The sequence below is a fragment of the Ambystoma mexicanum genome, chromosome 3q, assembly GCF_040938575.1.
Source record: "Ambystoma mexicanum isolate Mex_15411 chromosome 3q, UKY_AmexF1_1, whole genome shotgun sequence".
Taxonomy (NCBI): domain Eukaryota; kingdom Metazoa; phylum Chordata; class Amphibia; order Caudata; family Ambystomatidae; genus Ambystoma; species Ambystoma mexicanum.
The window spans coordinates 128,692,058-128,710,887 of NC_090926.1; the positions used below are offsets into that span (position 1 = coordinate 128,692,058).

The 18,830-nt window shown below is 44.7% G+C and overlaps 1 protein-coding gene across 2 annotated transcripts in view; it reads right to left on the reverse strand.

Moving 5' to 3' along the window:
- Window positions 1-18,830, reverse strand: part of PRR13 (proline rich 13) — a 192,745-nt gene that overhangs the window by 68,797 nt on the left and 105,118 nt on the right. The window contains exon 2 of one of the 2 annotated variants that reach the window (XM_069653309.1): window positions 8,741-8,809. The exons of the other annotated variant lie outside the window; for it this stretch is intronic. The gene's annotated coding sequence lies outside the window, so the exon portion shown is untranslated. The remainder of the gene's footprint in view (window positions 1-8,740; window positions 8,810-18,830) is intronic. 2 annotated transcript variants of the gene reach the window in all.

An 18,830-nucleotide genomic window follows, 5' to 3' on the forward strand; every position in this document is an offset into this window, starting at 1 on the left:
CACAAGCTGGTGAATAAAGGGTCAGACTCATGTGGGTCAAAACCATTAGGAAGGTGCGAGACAAGAAGCAGGCCATAAACAGGGCAGGTTCGAATCATGGGACTGCACCTTAACAGTATAATAGCAGCAGAGGAAGTCTGGGAATGAAACGAGGGTTAAGATGGAAGATCACTGAAACGCAACCAGGAAATGCAGAGATGTGTTGCAACACAGAGGCATTGATTAGTCAATGGAATGCGCAGGAAGTTATGCATGGACATCAATATCTTGTGACTTTCCCCCACGGAAGACAGACGTAGTCTACAGACGTGTGTGGGGGCTCTCGTCCCTGTGCACTGCAGGAGAGCCATCATGCCAGGTACTGGTAGGTGGTACAGAAAGACCAAGCCAGAGATGCTCCATGAGGTTTGGGACATAATGGGCCTAGGGATCATTCCTGCCTACCATTATAGTCAGTTGAGAGGGCATACTCTAATCCATTGCTAATTTAGTGGAATACAATTTTTCAGGAGAACGATATTGTTTGTTGAACGAGGGACAACCTGAGGTACCGTTTTAGAGATTTGATTACCAAGCATGTGCTCCATAAGTATTTGTTTTTATTATTTTACTCCCCAGAGGTTAAGTCAGGACTGCATGGAGTCTCTTCGAGTCTCTTTTCCATTCCCATTGCTGCCGAGCAGAGAAGGAGGAGGCTTTCCTGTTAAAAACATCACTCCGCGTGGAGTGAGCTGAGCGTTTTGGAGTTTGGGCCTTCGTGCCTTCCATCTAGCTGGCGCCAACACACCAGAGCCTGCCAATAAGAAGCTGCAGTTGACTGATGATTCCTAATCCCTGGCACTCTGCAACAATGAGCCACCTCTGACCGGTAAGCTTTCCTCAGTGTGATGTACAATCATTTGGAGATAATTTCTTCTGTCACTGCACACCAACTATATGTTAGTCATTTAAAACATTTAGTATAAGGATTGCAACTGCCACCATTCCTCTTTGTGTACGTCACATTTGGTTACACCAAAGCGCAGACCCACCACAGTCGCCGCGGCAAGAGCATCCAAATGTGCTGCAGCAATGTGTAAAGCAAGTATCCCTTGCTCTGACATCCCCTTGGCTACGAACTCTACTGAAGGCGGAACAGGAAACCATTGTTCCATTCGATCTAAAGACATGGTTTTGCTGAACAGAGGGGGGCTCTGTGCAGAGTTGGCTGTTGAACGCATTGACCTAACCACACAAATGGAAACCAAACAGTAGCCCGCGGCGTTTATCGCAAGGCTGTCCTCAACTAACTGTAGCCATTGGCGATTCAGTGAACTGGTTGAAACTTAACACTAACATCACTGATTTCTACCATGCTTCGGCTAACGCCTTACAGGAAGCCACTGCTGATCTCTATGTGGAACTTACTGATGAGTTAAGTGCTAAGCTTCCATGTATCAGCACCAAGACTACTGAGACTGTAGTACAGGCTCCGATTGCTCCAGTTCCAGAGCAGACGGTGGACTTTTCTGAAGGCAACCTAGGTCTGTGTACATCTGGTGTGTCCACCACAAACCCGCCCATTAGCCCGGTTATTTCATATCCAGGAACATAAAATGTGGGGATTATGGAGGAGCAACCTATTCATCGGGCCGCTAGCCCTCCGCAGACCCTAATGGTTCAGCATAACGATCAGGATGGCAATACAACAAAGCACTCTACACCTACCCAGTCTTTACCCGCAATTTTCAGGTCCATCTGCTCGCTGCAGGATGGCATCGCCATGGAGGCGTCTAGTTAGGCTGCAAACGACAGCATAATATCTGAAGCTATGCTTGGTATACTTGAGAATCTATTGGTCAAGTTGACTAATAAGTGCAACACCATCAACGTAAAGCTGGGGAAACTCTGCGCTGCTGTAGAGCCACAGAAAATTGTAATGTGCAATATAACCCAAGTCCTGAATTCCATTGTCACCCGAACAGAGGTCTTGGACAATAGGATCAACATCATGACCGGTTTAGTACAGGAATGCTCCATCTGAAACAGAACCCTTCCTGGCTTTGAGACCCATAACAACATGGTGAGTGATCTAAATTCCGCTGCTTGGTATAGGAGAAAGACAAAATAAACTGTAAAACAGGCAATTATGTATGAGAATCTCACTAAGAAAAAAGAGACTAAACACTACTCAGAGGCACCCAAGTGATCCTGCCATTTCTACTACCCCTCCTTCCGTTCAGGAAGGAATTTCCTTCATCTCACTAAGCACGGGAAAAACACACTCTGATAACTGTGCAATGACGGCATCGTCTGAGAGTCAAAGTGACACACAAAAGACAGGAGTGGACTCAACTGAGTTCCATCAGGAAAAACACAAAAATAATAAAGCACCGTTTGTCATGATGTTAACAGGAGGAAAGAGGATGCTAATGAAACATGCCTAAAATATGTGTATCTCGAAGAGAACTCTTCTTATAACCTGGAACAGCTATTTCTCAAACAACCCTCTATTGAACCTGTTTCCACTGTGGTAAATAATGGAGCATGTTTGAGTACGAACAATGCGATGACGCAGGTGAATTTTAGTCGGGTACCTAGAGACAACATCTCCGTCATTAAGTCCCCCACTCCTACAACCATCGAGGTCTTAAAAATACAAAGCATATTTCATGATTCCAACAGCTTTTATATCAATCGATTTCGTTTACTAGAACTCTTACTTACATATCAGGAGTAGTGACATCAAAATAGTGGATATACTGAAGCATGAGCGTCAGGCTACTGCCATTGTCCATTTCCAAGTGGCATCTACCTTGCCTTGCATTATGGAGCATGGCGCTGTGTTGTTTAAACTGGGTTATGACTGAAGTAATTGAGATACAACCCCACAAGTGGAATGGGCATGGTTCTACGGATGCATGGCTCAGAGGACCTTCACCGAGGATAGTATATTTGCCTGACAACACTGGCCAAATTTCCATTCCTGGTGGTAACAATTTATATAAATTCTGTTGGTTGTCCCGATAAACAATGCAAAATGAAAGCGTCAGCTATTCAGGGGAAGTGCGACATTGGGAATGGTTGGCTAATATGGTGGAGTAACGAGAAATTAATTGTACCTGATGATAGTTGCTCTTCTTCCTCCTTTTAAATTGGAACACACGCGGCAGCACATATTGGTCGGATAGGGATGGACTATTAGATTATATTGACCGACTATGTGTGGTGGCCCTTCAAGAAACTTGGCTTGTCAGTCCGCTCATAATTGATGGTTGGAATTTCCTAACGTGCCCGGCTACTCAGGGTAACAGAGGCCGACCGAAGGGTGCGCTCAGACTTGGTGCAAGGCAGGATCTGAGCCTAGTGAAAATTCCCCGTTTGTCAAATAATATTCTCATAGGCAGGATTACCCCTCCTTCCACGCCTCAGTATTGCTCTCACCAAACTTAATAGTCCTGAATACATATGTTCCACCGTACAAAAGGCTGCAATTGGACTTAGTCAAACAGCTTGAGAGAATCCTAGATGGATTTTACAATGCCTGCACTAGTCTGATCTGTGGCGATTGTAATGCCAGAATTCCTAATTTCTCTGCCCTCCAGTGCAGAGGGACGCTGTTGGAGTTGTGAGAGCACCGATTCCCATAAAAACGGTCATTCTAAATTACTTCAACGTGGCAGGATGCTGCAGGTTTTAGCACAGTAAATGGGGCAGTTCCATCTGATAGACCGCCTAGCTATACGCGGGTTGGAAATGGAGAGAGCAGCACCATTGATGACATGTTTATTGCCAACTCGCCTACGATCTTGGATATGTGTATAACCCATTGATAAGAGAGTGATCATTACCCCCTAGTTGGACCCCTGAACAAAACTATGCAAAGTGGCTTAGGAGGCACAAATACACATCAGAATGCATTAGATGGAAGACATTGGTTAATGCCTAGCACACACAGGACTCCACAATATTCTGGAGAATAATCAATGGGCAAAAGGGCTAGAACCAGAGTCATCAACGGGGTTCCCTAATCAGTTTGGGACCTTCACAAAGCACAGATATTTGCGGCGGAGGTGCCTGGGGCGTTGACATTAGAATCTTTTTAAGCTAAATGGCAGTTTCAGCACAGCATAGCCGACATATGCAAGCTCCTCACCACTAGCAAGTCATCTAGTGCTCCTGGCCCGGACGGCATTTGCAGTTTCTTGAACAAGCTGGACACAAATATTTGGGCACAAACACTGCATAGGTTATTCTGCAGTATTGAAGTTACTCAAGCGATTCCCTCTAGCCGGCGTGACCGTATTATAGTTCCTGTCTGGAAGAAGGGCAATCATGAAAATCCAGGGAACTACAGACTTCTTACTATGCTAGACGCTTCAGCGAAATTATTCACCCGCATCTTACTTAAAGAACTTGGAAATTCGGCAGAAGTTACTAATATCATTCCATTCAACCAAACTGGCTTTTGCAAAGGTTCAAGCACAACTACTAACTGTCTGGCACTAGTTACTACGACCGAGCAAGTTTGGGAGATAAGAAAGATCCTGGTCTATGTGGCCCTAGAAGATTTCAGTGCCGCCTTCAACACAGTTGATAGAAGGCAACTTTGGAACAAGCTACTCAGTTGGGGTACACCCCTGGGGCAACTCAAGATGACCGCTCTTCTTCAGAACCAAACTAGAGTGAAAATAAGGTTCGATCAACATGGGGAGACCACCTCTTGGACCAACACCTACAAAGGCCTTAAACAAGGCTGCACTTTGGCTCCCATGTTATTCAACCTTTACCCCTCAGATGTGGGCAGTGCCCTTGAGGATGCCGCTGTTACTCCACCCAAAATAGGTTCTGCAATCCTACAATGGGTGGCTTACACAGACCACCTAGTCATTACTGGATCTTACCCCAATTGGTATGCCAAAATGCATTTTCTAACCTGAGGAAATATGCAGAAATCAACTCATTACTAGCCAACACTTCTTAAACCCAAATTATGGTTTTCAGTCCAACCGGAAGGAAATCTCAAAAACTAAATTGGAAACTTGACAGGGACGAATTGAGGAGCTATCTGTTTACAAATATCTGGAGATAAACCTCCATAATAAACTAAAGGGTTATGAGCATTTTGAGAAAGTAAGATCCTCTTCACTATCGACCTTGGGTCGTATCACTGCAATTTACAACAACAGTGGGGGGTACTCTGTTGCTAGTATACTACAGCTGTATCAGACTAAGATCAAGTCCGCTATCATGTACAGAGCGGTTATTTGGGCGTGTGAACTCGAGCGGATACTGTTCAAGAAACTCTTGAGGTTACCTGCTTGGACACCGATGGAAATGGTCTACCTTAAGTATAACATCTTGTCCATGCTGCTGAAGTTACAATCTAGCTGTCTTATAACATACTGGAAATTAGTCAGAGCCCCTAACGCCACACTACAGGGCCACATCTGTGAGACCATGAGGACAAGAGGCATGCTTATGCCGAACAGCCATGTTGCCTAGATTATGGCTGTTGCAACTCCAGGGCTACTCAGGATGCCTGTGGATATAGTCCATTTAAACTATCAACTATTTAAGGCAAAAGTAAAGCGTATACTCACTGACTTTAGTAAAGACCAGCTAATTGTAACCTGGAAACGCATGAACAGGCGAGACATCTTGTGCATTACATACAGCTGAGGGTACATACACATACCACCCCATCCCCCCCACCCCATAAGTACATGAAATGCTTTATTGGGAACGCTTTGGTATGGGACTACATCAAGTTAATATTCTGTGCTGTCAGGACACAGGAACTCGAGGGGAAAATGGTTCCGCCTCTCGAGGGATGACAGGTTGTGTCGTTTATGTGGGGATGATATTTGTGAAACTGCTAAACACCTGGTGACACAATGCAAGTCCCTTCAGCTACTTCAGCGTTTGGTCTTACTATCCGCAGCCCTTCTAGAATGTCTGACTATGGAAGAAATGTGGGCCTTGTATCTTAGTGGGAACCACAAAGCATGTGTAATTTACTTGACAAGGAAGTGGAAGAAAGTCAACGAGATCCTAAACGATCGGACACGATTGTCGTCAGAACGATCTTGGTGGGGACATGCAGAGGAACGCCTGGCAAGGGGAGTAATCTTTCCTTCCATCTTTCGGTATTAGTGTTTTAAATCTGTGATCTTTCCTCTGAAGTTTTATTGTGTCTGTCTTTTGATGCTGTGGGATCTATTGCTGTGCAATCATTTTATTTTTGTTGTCTGTGAAACGTTTGTAACTGTAAACAGTAAATAAATTAAGTATTATCAGACTTTGAACTCCCGCATATCGCACAGGAGGGCGGCACCTACTCTCGCTCTCTCTCCCTGAACACTCCATCAGGCGATATCGAGGTGTGCCGGGAAGGTGATTGGGCTGGGGGTCATCTGAGCAGGACATGAGAATGCATCTTCCCTCAAGTGTGTGGCATAGAGGCAGGAAGGGCTAGGACCTGAAACTGCAGTGTAACGTCAGTGGGGTTTTAAGGGAGTTGAGTAATCAGTACCCCGACTTTCCTCTAGCCATCCCCACTTCTCAGGCTCTCTTGCAGATCTCAGCAAGGCAGATGGTCCGATAGGCAGTCAACACTGGCAGAGGAATTCTGGCCATAAGCAGCCGACACAAGGCGTTGGTCGTAGATAGCCACAGGGACGAGTCATGGAAATGTGTCATGGAAATGTGCACTAGAGGACAATGTCTTTCGCTGGGTCACAGCTGCCTATGACAGTACAATGCTGAATGAAGTTGCAAGGTGAAAGCAGTGGGCAAAGAGCCAACCTTTGCACATGGAGATATATGCAGGTGGGTCGAGTCTTCTGATCAGAACTGAGAGCGAGCGTAGGAACTCAGTGAAGGGTAGCTCTTGTGGGGCCTCTAATAAGCTACGAGGCCTGTATAATCAGTGATCGGAGGGAGAACCCGTGCTGATTCTTAACGGTATCGGTATCCCAATAGTCCTCTTAGGCGTCCGTGGCAAGGAGATCGTGTTGTAGACCCGATTCATATATTTTTCAGTTCTGAGTTTGCTCAATTTTGGGCATCTATTTTTAATACCAGAGCTACCATTTTGAAAATCACTACGGTTTTACTTTTTCAATGTTATATTTGACTAGTTTTCAGAGCACAGAGGCCACAGTTATGGGTCTTACTTATTTCAAAAGAAACTCATAGCCAGGCTTCAAGTTGCTCGTCGTAATTGAAACATAATTTACCTGTTGGAACTGTAAATGCTGATACAGTGTATTAGTCTGGTTTCGTGAGCGAGAAAGCCTGACATCACATTGGCAAGATATGAATTTTAATATTATTTGGGGTGGGAAATTATGGATTCCAGTAAAGGAGCCATTACGTATATTTGAAAATGCGCTGAATGAAACGTGCTTCAATTATTGCATTTCTTTCCCTTATGTGTCCATTGTCCTGTATTCACCGGCCGCGATAAACAATCTTTATACCTTCTTTCCAGGAACAAAGTAACAGAAATGTGCATTTTCTTTGAGGTCAACCATAGAGGAACAGTGTATGTTCCATCCAGAGTAGGCGTACCCCACGCCATTAATCCACCCTGCTCTGCATTTCCATAAAGCTAGCTAAAGTGCTGATCTTTTATTCTGATGCAGAGATTACAGTGCTAGTCACCTGCAACCACGATGTGCAAAATATACAATTACTACTTAAAGTAAGGTTCTCTTTCAAAGGGCCCAGAACATACAATCACGCAATTACAGTTCAAGAGTCAGCCCAATCTTGCAGCCGCTAACCAGAGTAAAGCCCTCTTTTGAAGGTAAACACACCGCGCACCCCTTACCCTACCCAGTCATCCAAGACTCCACAAGAATATTTAACACAAGTATTACTTCATCACCAAAGTAGATCAACTCTGACAGTATATTGATGTATCAAAGGCGGTGGAGCAGCATGGTCAAGTGAACTGCAATGGAGCATGGAGAAAGGGACGGGCTTAAATCTCTTTTGAAGACAACCTGGGTTAGACAGGACAGAGATTGGCCCAAGTGTCAGCTGACCATAATATCCAATGTGAAAACCAGGGGAGGGTTTAGACAGGGAGACCAGAGCTATAAAAAGCCAGACGGATCAGAAGGGGATCAGGAGCAGAGGAGGTGGCCAACATTTTTAAATAACAAACTATTAAGCTATTCGGAGCCTGGCTAATCGAGAATGCCAAACAACAAAACTTACCATATACCAACATTTTAGAACAGCCAGGAGGGAGCTTTTGAGACAAAGTGAGGATACTGAAGTGGCACAATGGGCCTCATTCCGACTTTGGAGGTAACCACGCCGCTATTTGCGGCATGGCTGCCTCCAAAATCATTCCGACTCCGCCCTGGTGAATTGAGTAATTACCGGTCCATTCCAAGGTTGGAGGGACCGGTAATTCCCCATTCACAAGGGCCCTTCCCCATTCCCATTTGAGCCCCCACAGGGCTCACTGGGAAGGCGCTAATAACGGCACCGTAATTTACGGTACCGTTATTAGCACTAAAGTCCCTTTGCGGGTCCTGTCCTTAACGCCTGACCTGCAAAGGGAACTCGTAGTAGGGCGGTAAGGGTTTAACGGCACCGGTCTCGTTACCGGTGACCGTTAACCCTTACCGCCCTACTCGGAATGAGGCCCAATGACTTGCATTGGGACGACTGATATTTTAGGAGAAAGAATGTAAAAACATGAAAAATAGCAACATTTCTTTAAAAAAAAAAAAACAGGTACCTTTATGTTAAAGGACATTTGTACTGCGCACTATCACCACCGGAGTGGTCCCCTGGTGCTCTGGCGGCTCTGAAAAAGGAGAGGGGATGGGTTAGTGGGAATAAGCTGGAAAAGTGCAAGAGAGCAGTGATGTGCTGTTGGCAGCCTCAGCCCGGTGGGTCCGTCGGCTGGGCTTGGGGTGTTTTATGGTCCCTAGTTGTCGTGTGCTGTTGTGCAAGTCTATGTGTGGTTTGTTTTGTTGTTGCATTGTTATGAAGTTTGTGCGGATTGCTGCGTTTAAGGCGTGTGGTTGTGTTTGGCTATAGTTTGAGAGGTGTATGCAGAGGGATGGAATTGTTAGTTGGTTGGTTAGTTGGCATTGCTGTCCTTGCAATTGTGGGATTCCATCTAGGTACGGTACATGCTAACAGTCAGATTTCTATCTAGATGCTGCGCAAGCTAGGTTCATAATTCTAAGTGTGGTGCATGCTAAGAATCACATATGCTAACAATCACATTTCTGAGATTCCATCCAGGTGTGGCACTCGCCAACAACCACATTTCTGTCTAGATTCGGCGCAGACTAAACTTGAGAAATTTCATCTAACTGTGGCATGTGCTAGCCATCCTATTTCTATCTGGATGCGACGCGGCTAAGCTTGAGAATTCCATGTAAGTGTGGCACATGCTAACCATCGCATTTTTGTCTAGATTTGGCGCAGACTAGACTTGAGAAATTCCATCTAAGTGTGGGATATGCTAACAATCACTTTTCTGAAATTCCATATAAGTGTGGCATATGCTAGCAATCATATTTCTGTCTAGATGTGACGCGGGCTAAGCTTGAGAATTCCATCTAAGTGTGGTATATGCCAACAATCACATTTGTGTCTAGATTTGGCGCAGACAAAGTTTGAGAATTCCATCCAAGTGTGGCATATGCTAGCAATCATATTTCTGTCTAGATGCGACGCGGGCTAAGCTTGAGAATTCCATCTAAGTGCGGTATATGCTTACAATCACATTTCTGAAATTCCATCTAAGTGTGGTATATGCTTACAATCACATTTCTGAAAATTCTATCTAAGTGTGGTATATGCTTACAATCACATTTCTGTCTAGATTTGGCGCGTCTATCTAAGGGTGGACATGCTGGTATTATGGCACTCTATGTTATTGGTAGGTAGGATAGAGTGGCAGGGTTTTCTGGAATAGAGTGATAGCTCTACTCCCCACCCATGCCACACTCACGTTTTTTTGTTGGTTTCTGTTGGCTTCCTTGGCGTCCCCTGCGGACACCTGCAGACACATCTTGGAGCCGCCGATGTTGGAGCCGGCCTTGGCCTTGGGGCCCTTCCCCGTGGGGGCTGCCGGGCAGAGGGCTGCCCTGGGAGGGTTCATGATATGGGCCAGGGCACCAATCGTGGTGCAGGGGGAGGGTTGGGAGGCGGGATTGGGCTGGGGAAGGGGGGGTGGAAGGAGGAAGGGAGCTGCAGTGCCGAGTGCGCAAACGTTTCCATTTTAAACAGGTTTACAGTGTTTGGAGCCAGCCAGGTCTTCTTTGGAGTGAAGGTGCTCAATTTATCCTAAATGGGTAGGCTTGCCAGGTATAAATCCTGTCTGCCGATTAAAGTTCTTGACCTGAGCATGGACGGACCAGACTGAAAGTGTAGAAGAGCTGTCTAGGCCTCTCGAAAAGACTCCAGCCGGTGCAGACCCAGTCAACATTGGGTGGGGAAGAGCAGGATAGACTGGGAGAAAAAGTTGTGTGATGGAGGAGTGAGAAAGAATGAAGGAATGTAGACTGCAGGAGGAACTGGAGCGCGTCAGGTGGGGTTGACAGCACGATTGAGAGTGTAGCAGGAACTAGCGAGTGTGATTTGTTGCTTGGCAGTGTCACAGAGCAATTAAGTATGCACATGACTGGCAGAGTGAGTAGTTTGGAAGTGTAAGTTGTGATGGAGAATTGGTGAGTGGTGTGTGTCAGTGCTCGGGGGATTGGAGAATATGGAAAGGAAAAATGTGCACCATTACAATTGATAACGATCAAAAAAGGTATTAATATAAAAGAGGCATGTACAATAAACCATAGAAGTAGAGCAAAACAAACAATGTTCAGTAAAGCTGGGGACACCTGGGACTCTATTAACTTGATGGCAGATACTAATGACAATCTGGCTATTTTGCAGCCTCACAACACTACCTCTTTTGCAATATAGTCCTCTAGTACCCTCCCACCAATACAAAAGGTGAATCAAAAATACTACAATGTGCTTTTTTTAATGTCGTAAAATGCTCAATTGAATGTTGAAAAATCCTGATGGGTGTGAATAATGAAGTTTAACTTTCCCATTGGAAATGCAGATCTACAAATAGCAGACTTGAATGGTGATCTGGGCCTGGAGGCCACGGTTGCTGTAACCCGCACTAGAACTTGGTTAGCTAGATAGATCTGAGAGGGAGTTTCAAATAAAGATAAGTGCTCCCTTAACATGTCGGACACCTCCCATTCAGCCCTAGCTGTTCATTCAACTTCAGTTTTCATTCTGGGACTTGTAGGTCAGCTTTTCCCAAATGTGTGTACGGCAAAGCAAATGCAGATTGACATTGCCTGAAAAGCAAGCACGGACCACTAGTCCGCTTTTTCCAGACCTCTTCCTCCTTTCTCTGTATGGTGGGTGTGAAGCAGAGATGTACATTCCCTGTCTCCATGTTGGTCAGGTGTGAGTGGTTCATCATGTGCCGAGTGTTTCTGTGCATTCTGGTATTCATAGTTTTGCTTTTCATGCACCACTGCAGAGCTGTAAGTGACGGAATGCAAAAAAAGGAGGCATCTTGGATGCCCTATTCACACGTGATACTGCAACATTTTAATGAGTCTGAAGTCGGCTGTCGGTTGGTTGCATTAATTAATTTTGACATTTGTATAGCGCGCCAAACCCTGGGGCATCAAGGTGCATCTTAAATAGTGAACAAAATACATACATTCAGAAGGGGTTTCAGGTAAGGACATGAATAAGAGGGCAAAAGTCACAGTGCTCTACTTGAAGTATTCAGTCATTTGCGGAAGACCCAGTATGATTTTTCCGCTCTTTGTGCTGGTGGGTAGCGAGTTCCATAGTTTGGCTGCAGTGGTCAGGAAGTTCAAACCTCTGGCTCTTAACAGCCTGAATTTTGGGCAGGATGAGCCTTGTAAACATTGCTTGCATTTTTTTCATTACTGAAAACAGGCATCCACTATATTGTTGTGCATATGTGTACATGAAATGTGCCGTTTTGCAAAAAAAAGTACTTTTTTGCTTTAAAACAAGCAGGATATGTTGTACGTTTTTTAAAAAAATAAGCATTTGCCTTTTCTTTCACAAACACACCAAATAGCTGGAGAGACCAGTTCTTTGGACTTTGCTTTAAAATGCATATGGAACATCAAAACTAACAGCCTTAACATTAGTACTTTGCTTGAAAAATAGAGTTTTGCACAGAACAAAGCTCTGAAAGCTGAAAGTACGTTCTAAATCCGGATCGGTGCCACCTATACCTGCTGAACGGCAGTGCATTTTTTGAGTATACGGTCATTGAAAAACACCGCATTTATTAGTGTTTTAACTTGACAGTACATTCAAGATACAGCGATGGGAGATGACAGGCCTCTGCATCCCGCTGGATGTGGCAACAACGTGTGCCGATGGGGGACCAGCACCTAAAGGCCCACGCCAAAATGTCCTGCTTCGTTGTCTACGAAGGGAAAAATATGTCGTTATTGTCTGTAGAACTCCCAGATATTTTCAAAGCTTAGCCGCTCGTGTGGTGCAATAACGCCACCTGGTGGCTAACACGACTACTCCAACAGCAGGAGGCACAAAATATCGGCAAAAAAAAATAAGTGTTCATAGGGAGTCATGTATCAGTCAGAAAGCAATCGATACTGCACTGCTCTGCCTCGTCCCTGGAGTCCTCTGGTACTCATTTCACTGTAACAAGATATATCTAACAAATCAATGCACACCTACATTCTAATATAAAAAGGAAAATTCTAAACACAATTTGGGTGCAGGGGATTTATCACAACCCTGACACGAAGTTGATCACTAATATACAACAATGGTGCCCAGTGATGTATCTGAGCCAGGGATGACATGGAGCAGGAACCAGGCTGACTCAGGTAAGTATAAAAGGAACAGGCTTTATTCTTCTTAGTTACATGGGTATAGTCAATGAAAGGTAGGAGAGTAAGTAACACGCCTCTGCCCTGGTTCCCAGTCTATCTCCAAGTCCCAACCCACACTCTCACTCAGTGGAATCCCCAGGACTCCCTCACTCCAAGCTCCACCTCATCATTCTATGAGGCCCCTGCATACACTAAAGCAGTCACTACAATCATACCAAGATACCACACCCAGTTTACGCACAATGCAGATCGGGTTAACCAATACTGACTTGGTCACAGGTATCCCTCAGGCTTGCTGGGCCACGCTATACACGGCCAAGTGAATAAAATATTCAAACAAATGACTGGACTGAAGAATGGAAACGCCCGCATTTTAGAATGCTATATTTGACTATTTTCTGCTGTGATTCACAGTGCACTCAGAAATAAAATGGGCTTTACGTAATAACAACTGTGCCTGGTGTACTATAAAGTTGTATGGTAATTGGAATGTATAGGAGCGATCTGAACAGTAACAATTTTTCAAGGACGCGTTCCATCAGTCTGCGCCTTGGAGATAGCTCAGATGTATTGCTTCCGAAGAACGTCTCAATGAATTAGGAGCATTTCAATAACATGATAAAGCTGTTCCTGACTACGAGGGCGTAACACAATACTCTCCTATATAAACCACTGGGTGGTTAAAGATATTAGCACATTTCAAAACGGTGCCCTCCCGCTGTGTTTTTAATTATACGCAGTGCTTGAAATAGCGATACGTATCCTAAGGCTGCATAGACTAGCAAAGCGTTATGCTCCGTTTAAACGTGGCTCCGGCGTTAAACCCGATTAAAACAAGCCTACTGCCACAGGCGAGCGTGTACGCAGCAGCGCCTGCTCGGAGGCTGCCGGTCTCACTTCGCGTTCGGCTGAGAAGGCGAACAAGTGCCACCGAGGCCGTGGGCTGTTCTTATAAGTACACCCCGTTGGCCCTGGGTATATACCACGGTGGCGAGATGCACGCTCGCTTTATGCACATTTTCGTGATGGAGCTTTTCCAGAAATGCGGCCTAACACGTGTCACGTCCTCTCAATACATGCTGCTGTCGCGTTGAGCTTGAATTGGCGGCTTGCGATTGCAGAATAGACCAGTAATTAATGAATACCTGCAAATTGGGCAAGTACTTTCTAGAACTGATGATTTGGGAAAAATCTTTTTAAATACATTAGTCATATTCGGGACTCATAAGGGTAAACATTGAGCAACTAATATACCCATGAAACCAATAGAGCATTGAATCGCGTGGTAGAATGCTAGGGGAGTGATAATGCCCCTAGTAAAATGTTTATTGAATGTAAGATTCTGAGGGTAAACATTAAGAGATGTGAACACATTGCACCCTTTTTGTTTTTCCTGACAGAAGCCCAAGACGTATGAAGCAAAAGGGAAGCATTAACCTCCTCCTGTTGATATATATACATCTAATGTTGGCTGGGAAACAATTGAAGGTCATTACAACCTCTGGTTTTACGCTGCACTGATACAGAAGCCCAGACCCTACAAGTAGAGGAGCATATCATCACCTTACGATTGGGTATTATTTTATGTTTTAAGGAGCGAGCGAGAATTCGTCCTCTTTAGAAGATAAAGTAATATGTTTGCGAAATATTGCCCTTATCACGCGTAAACAATAAAACAGGTTAGTGTTGAGCGATGGTTTTCTTTGGCACAGGTTTCCAGAAATTGGTTTTTATTTGGTCATTTGATGTTTTTTTTAATGTGTTTTACAGTTTCTCGTAAGAGGAAAGGGGGTTTTGTAAAACAATTAAAAAAAACTACGTCTTGATAAGGTGATCAGATGCAAATGTTTTGGACAGACATTTCATATAAGGGGATGAAAAACAATGTATCGACCTACAGTCGGATTAGATATTACACTAGTCAGTTGTCTTATCTGGTTGATTCAGTCATCCCCAAAACGTGTTAGCTCTCTGTACAAGATATAAAATAAAGCAACATTGAGAATGAGTTTTTAAAATTCAGAAACAGTGATATGTACAAACTCGGACAGTATCTTAGAGGAGAAACGTGTGGTTGGTTCTAGTTTGTAAATTCATCAGAACTATTTTGTGTCTTGTGGTACAAAAAAAAAAGAAAAATGTGTTCACAATGTTGTATACTAACTCCACGGAGTGATCAATATTTTAAATATGTGTTGGGGCGTACGTGGAAATCGGTAAAGGGACGGCACCCATGATGTTTGTTGTAATGTGAACTGTGCCTCATAGAAATGATGAATCATTACATTGGTTTTTAACTGATTTCTGGCGAGGGTGCAGAGGATGTATTCTATTTATAGCACAGAGCATACCTTTAGGTCATTAGAAGCATGGAACAGGGAGGGCTAGCCTGTTCTTGTTTATGTCTCAGATGGCATGAAATCTATGAGATGCTGCAAAGATCCAGGTATCTTATATGGGCTCACTGCTACAATTCTCAGTGTGGGTGTGTTTATAGCAGGAACTGTTTAACGCGCCAGAGCAACTCAATGGGAGCTGGGCCCTGGGCCGCTCTCTTCCAGTTTGGGTTGTGGCTGAATAGATGTAACCTGGGTGGGGACCGTGCCAGTTACTAAAACTGTGGGTGACATGTACGATGGTGGATAAAGTCCATGTCCTTCCAATATTGCATCCAGATGAGGTTATGGTGAAGTAAAAAGGGGGACAGTAGGCGTACTGAGAGTTCGGTGAAAGACCTTGAGTGGGGTTCTTGTTTCCGGGTAATAACTTGGGGTTTGTTTTACAGGTGAGCCAACATCTATCCACCAAGAACTCTCGCTTGCAGCCATCTCCTGTTAGTTTCCTTTGTGGGTTGCCTTACATAATTTTCCTTCACAGTTGGTGTGGGGACGGGTTTGGTATATAGTGTTCTCCGCGCCTCCTCCTAGCAGGTGGTGACAGCAAGTCACTTGAAAGGGGGAATGGGCTACACTTAGGTTTACATTCTCCTCGTTTTAGATTGGAAATATCATTGGTTCTTCATCCTGTCTATTCCAACAGTCGGAAGTTACGGAAAAGCATTTAAATCAAAAAGATACATGCACAAAAGCTTTCAAGCTGTGCAGGTTAAGGATTGGCATATTGTGGAAGTTCTAGCTTGGAGCTCACATCATTATGTCCTCCTCAGTAATTATCGCTTTATTTTGTCACTATAAACATAGGACCAGAAAAACATGCGATAGGGGCCTAAATACCTGCACTGGTTGATTATCATAAGTTGTACATGCGCCACCTCAAGAGGTGTGTGTAGGTGTATGTATATATATATATATATATATATATATATATATATATATATATATATATACACACACACACATTATTTGATACAGTCGGTGTGAGGAATTCTACCATCGGTATGGTGGGCTTTTGTACTCCGACTGGACACCTCCTGCAGGCCCAGTCTGCCCCCGTCATATTTAGCTGGAATGTGACAGCCGAAGAGGGCACAATGTCAATCTAGGAAAGGGGGAGGCCAAACTTTCCCCTCCCCTGGCCAGCCTGATTAACTAACAAAGGCTCCATGGAACCGCCCTGCTCTTTTGTTAGGCCCTGCAGCTGGTGGCAGCAATTAACATACCAACAGATGATACTTCAAACAGGTCCTCAGGGGGCCTGGCTGCAGAGGATAACAAAGGAGACAGGAAACCCAACAACCTTTCATATAACTGTCAACCTGAAGCCTGCTCCTCCCTCTTAGTATCTATGACAGTGAACTGACATGTCTGGGTTTATTTTTGCAGTAGTCCACCCCTCTGCTGGGATCCCCTTCATGCGCTACAATAATGTGATTTGCAGAATCCCAAAAGTATGGTCTCTCCATAGCTTCAAGGGAGAGATGCTGCTTTAACAGAAACCACACAGGGAGGACCATTAACCAGAGAGAGACTTATAACAACGGATAGGGAGATGGGTGGGATTTAGTAACACAAGGGAGTGAGCTCAGAGCTTTTCTATTGAGAGAAGGGTTCTGCCATATTAGTTCTGGAATATCCCTAGTTCCTGTTTCACCCCTTTACCTTTTCCTGTTACAAAGCACTCTGGTCATGATCTCACGCATATAGAAAATTATTGGTAGGGACCCAGGGTTGGTTCACTAAGGTAGGCTTAGCCTACACCAATCATTGTGGCCCACTTGGCTTTAAGGGAGGGCTGGAGCCCCTGTTTAAGCAGATCATCTGAAGATTTCACAAGAAGTAAGAAAGAAGAATTAATCCTTGGGCCCTGGCTGAAGGTACAGTAGCTTCTATCAGTTAAAGAAGGCTAGGACATCCAAAGAAAGAAACAAGATCACTCCCCATATCTTCTACCAGGGAACAGCAGAAGGAAAGAACTCAGAGTGCCAGAAGGTCTCTGAACCCAAAACCCAGGACAACGCAGCTGCCTGCAACACACTCCCGAGCTCTGGGCCATCCACCCTAAATGACGACGCAAGCCCATTGAAGAAGTTGGGAGAAGTGCAACGGCAAGCATCTACCGCTGTCCGGTATTTTGTTCCCAAATAACGACAGAATGCGCGGTTAGTGTGCATTAGGCATGGACAAAAATCCTGTATGCCGAACAAGGGGAGCGGGGGTGTCCCTCGCTCCCCTTGTTGGCATCATGGGTTCGGGGATTGTGGGACATTACAGAGAACCACGCAGTCTTCTATGCCAAAGCTGACATGAATCAATGCATTCGACATTTTCGAAATGCAAAGCGGTCAGCTTTGGCATAGAAGGCTGTGTGGTTGCTTCGGTATTTTAATGTAGAACCCTGCGGTCCGCCATAAAGAACATTCCTGAGCCAGTCGATTTCCTTGATCCGCAACCGACTGCAACGCTGACCACCGCCAAGCCACAGTCGCTTAAAGAAACCCGAGGTCTTGACAAGTGCTTCAGAACCGTCAAACAGCACTGAGATAACGATTCCTGACCCTGAGTCGCTGTGTAGGCCAGCCTGCAGCCATTCCTCAGCTTCGGTTCCTGAACCGTCTTGCCGCCTGATGCCCGCAGATGACTCCCGTCTCACAGAAGTCTGCAAAACACCCTGAAGCAGACTCGACCCTATAACACCTACAGCAAAAGGAACACTGTGGTTCTGTCCCCCTGGTCCCTCCCAGAAGGCCCCTAGATACATTTTAAGACCCGTTCTCCCTTTTGCTTAAGCCAAGAAACTGTTACAACCTATTGTGGTTATTAACCATACCAACTACCCTCCTGTGAGTATCCAAAGTGCATCCGCTTTCCTTTGTAGAAACGGTCTGTTCTCTGCATTCCTTTGCAGGGTGTGATGTAATTAAACAGTGTTTATTAGACTCTCTGTTGTGATAATAAAGTATATATTTTGATACAACCTTGACTGGACACTCCCTTTATCATTGGGTAATAATTGTATTTCCGCTGTGTTGCAAATGACCAACCATCCATGACCTTTAGAGGAGATAAGCCCGCTGTTCCGTCTACGTTACCAAAATTGGACAAGGAGGTTGATCATTTGTAATGTATGCTCGTTTAATCCAATGTTCAGATCCATTCTGGTGTACTAGAGGCCTGGGGCTGATTGATTCGTCACAGTCTGCATCTTAAATTGTGTGCGATGTGTATACAGGCTGCATTCCCAACAAAAAAATGGAACATACAGTAAGCACGTAAGCCAATTGGTGGTTTTTTTATATGGAGAACACATGTTACTTTATAAATGAGGTCAGGCTCACAGAGTTAGAAAGAGGAACACAGGATCTTTCAGTGAGGATTACATGTTTCCCTGGTCAGCCACTGCTTGAGCAAACGCTGGGTACTGAGACAGGGGAAGGGCTTTCAGTAGAGCGAGGGGCACTTAGCAAGATTACATCATTCACAAGAGTATACAGCTGGATTGCCCACATATTAACTCTTATGGTATTTGCACCACACTTATGTGCAA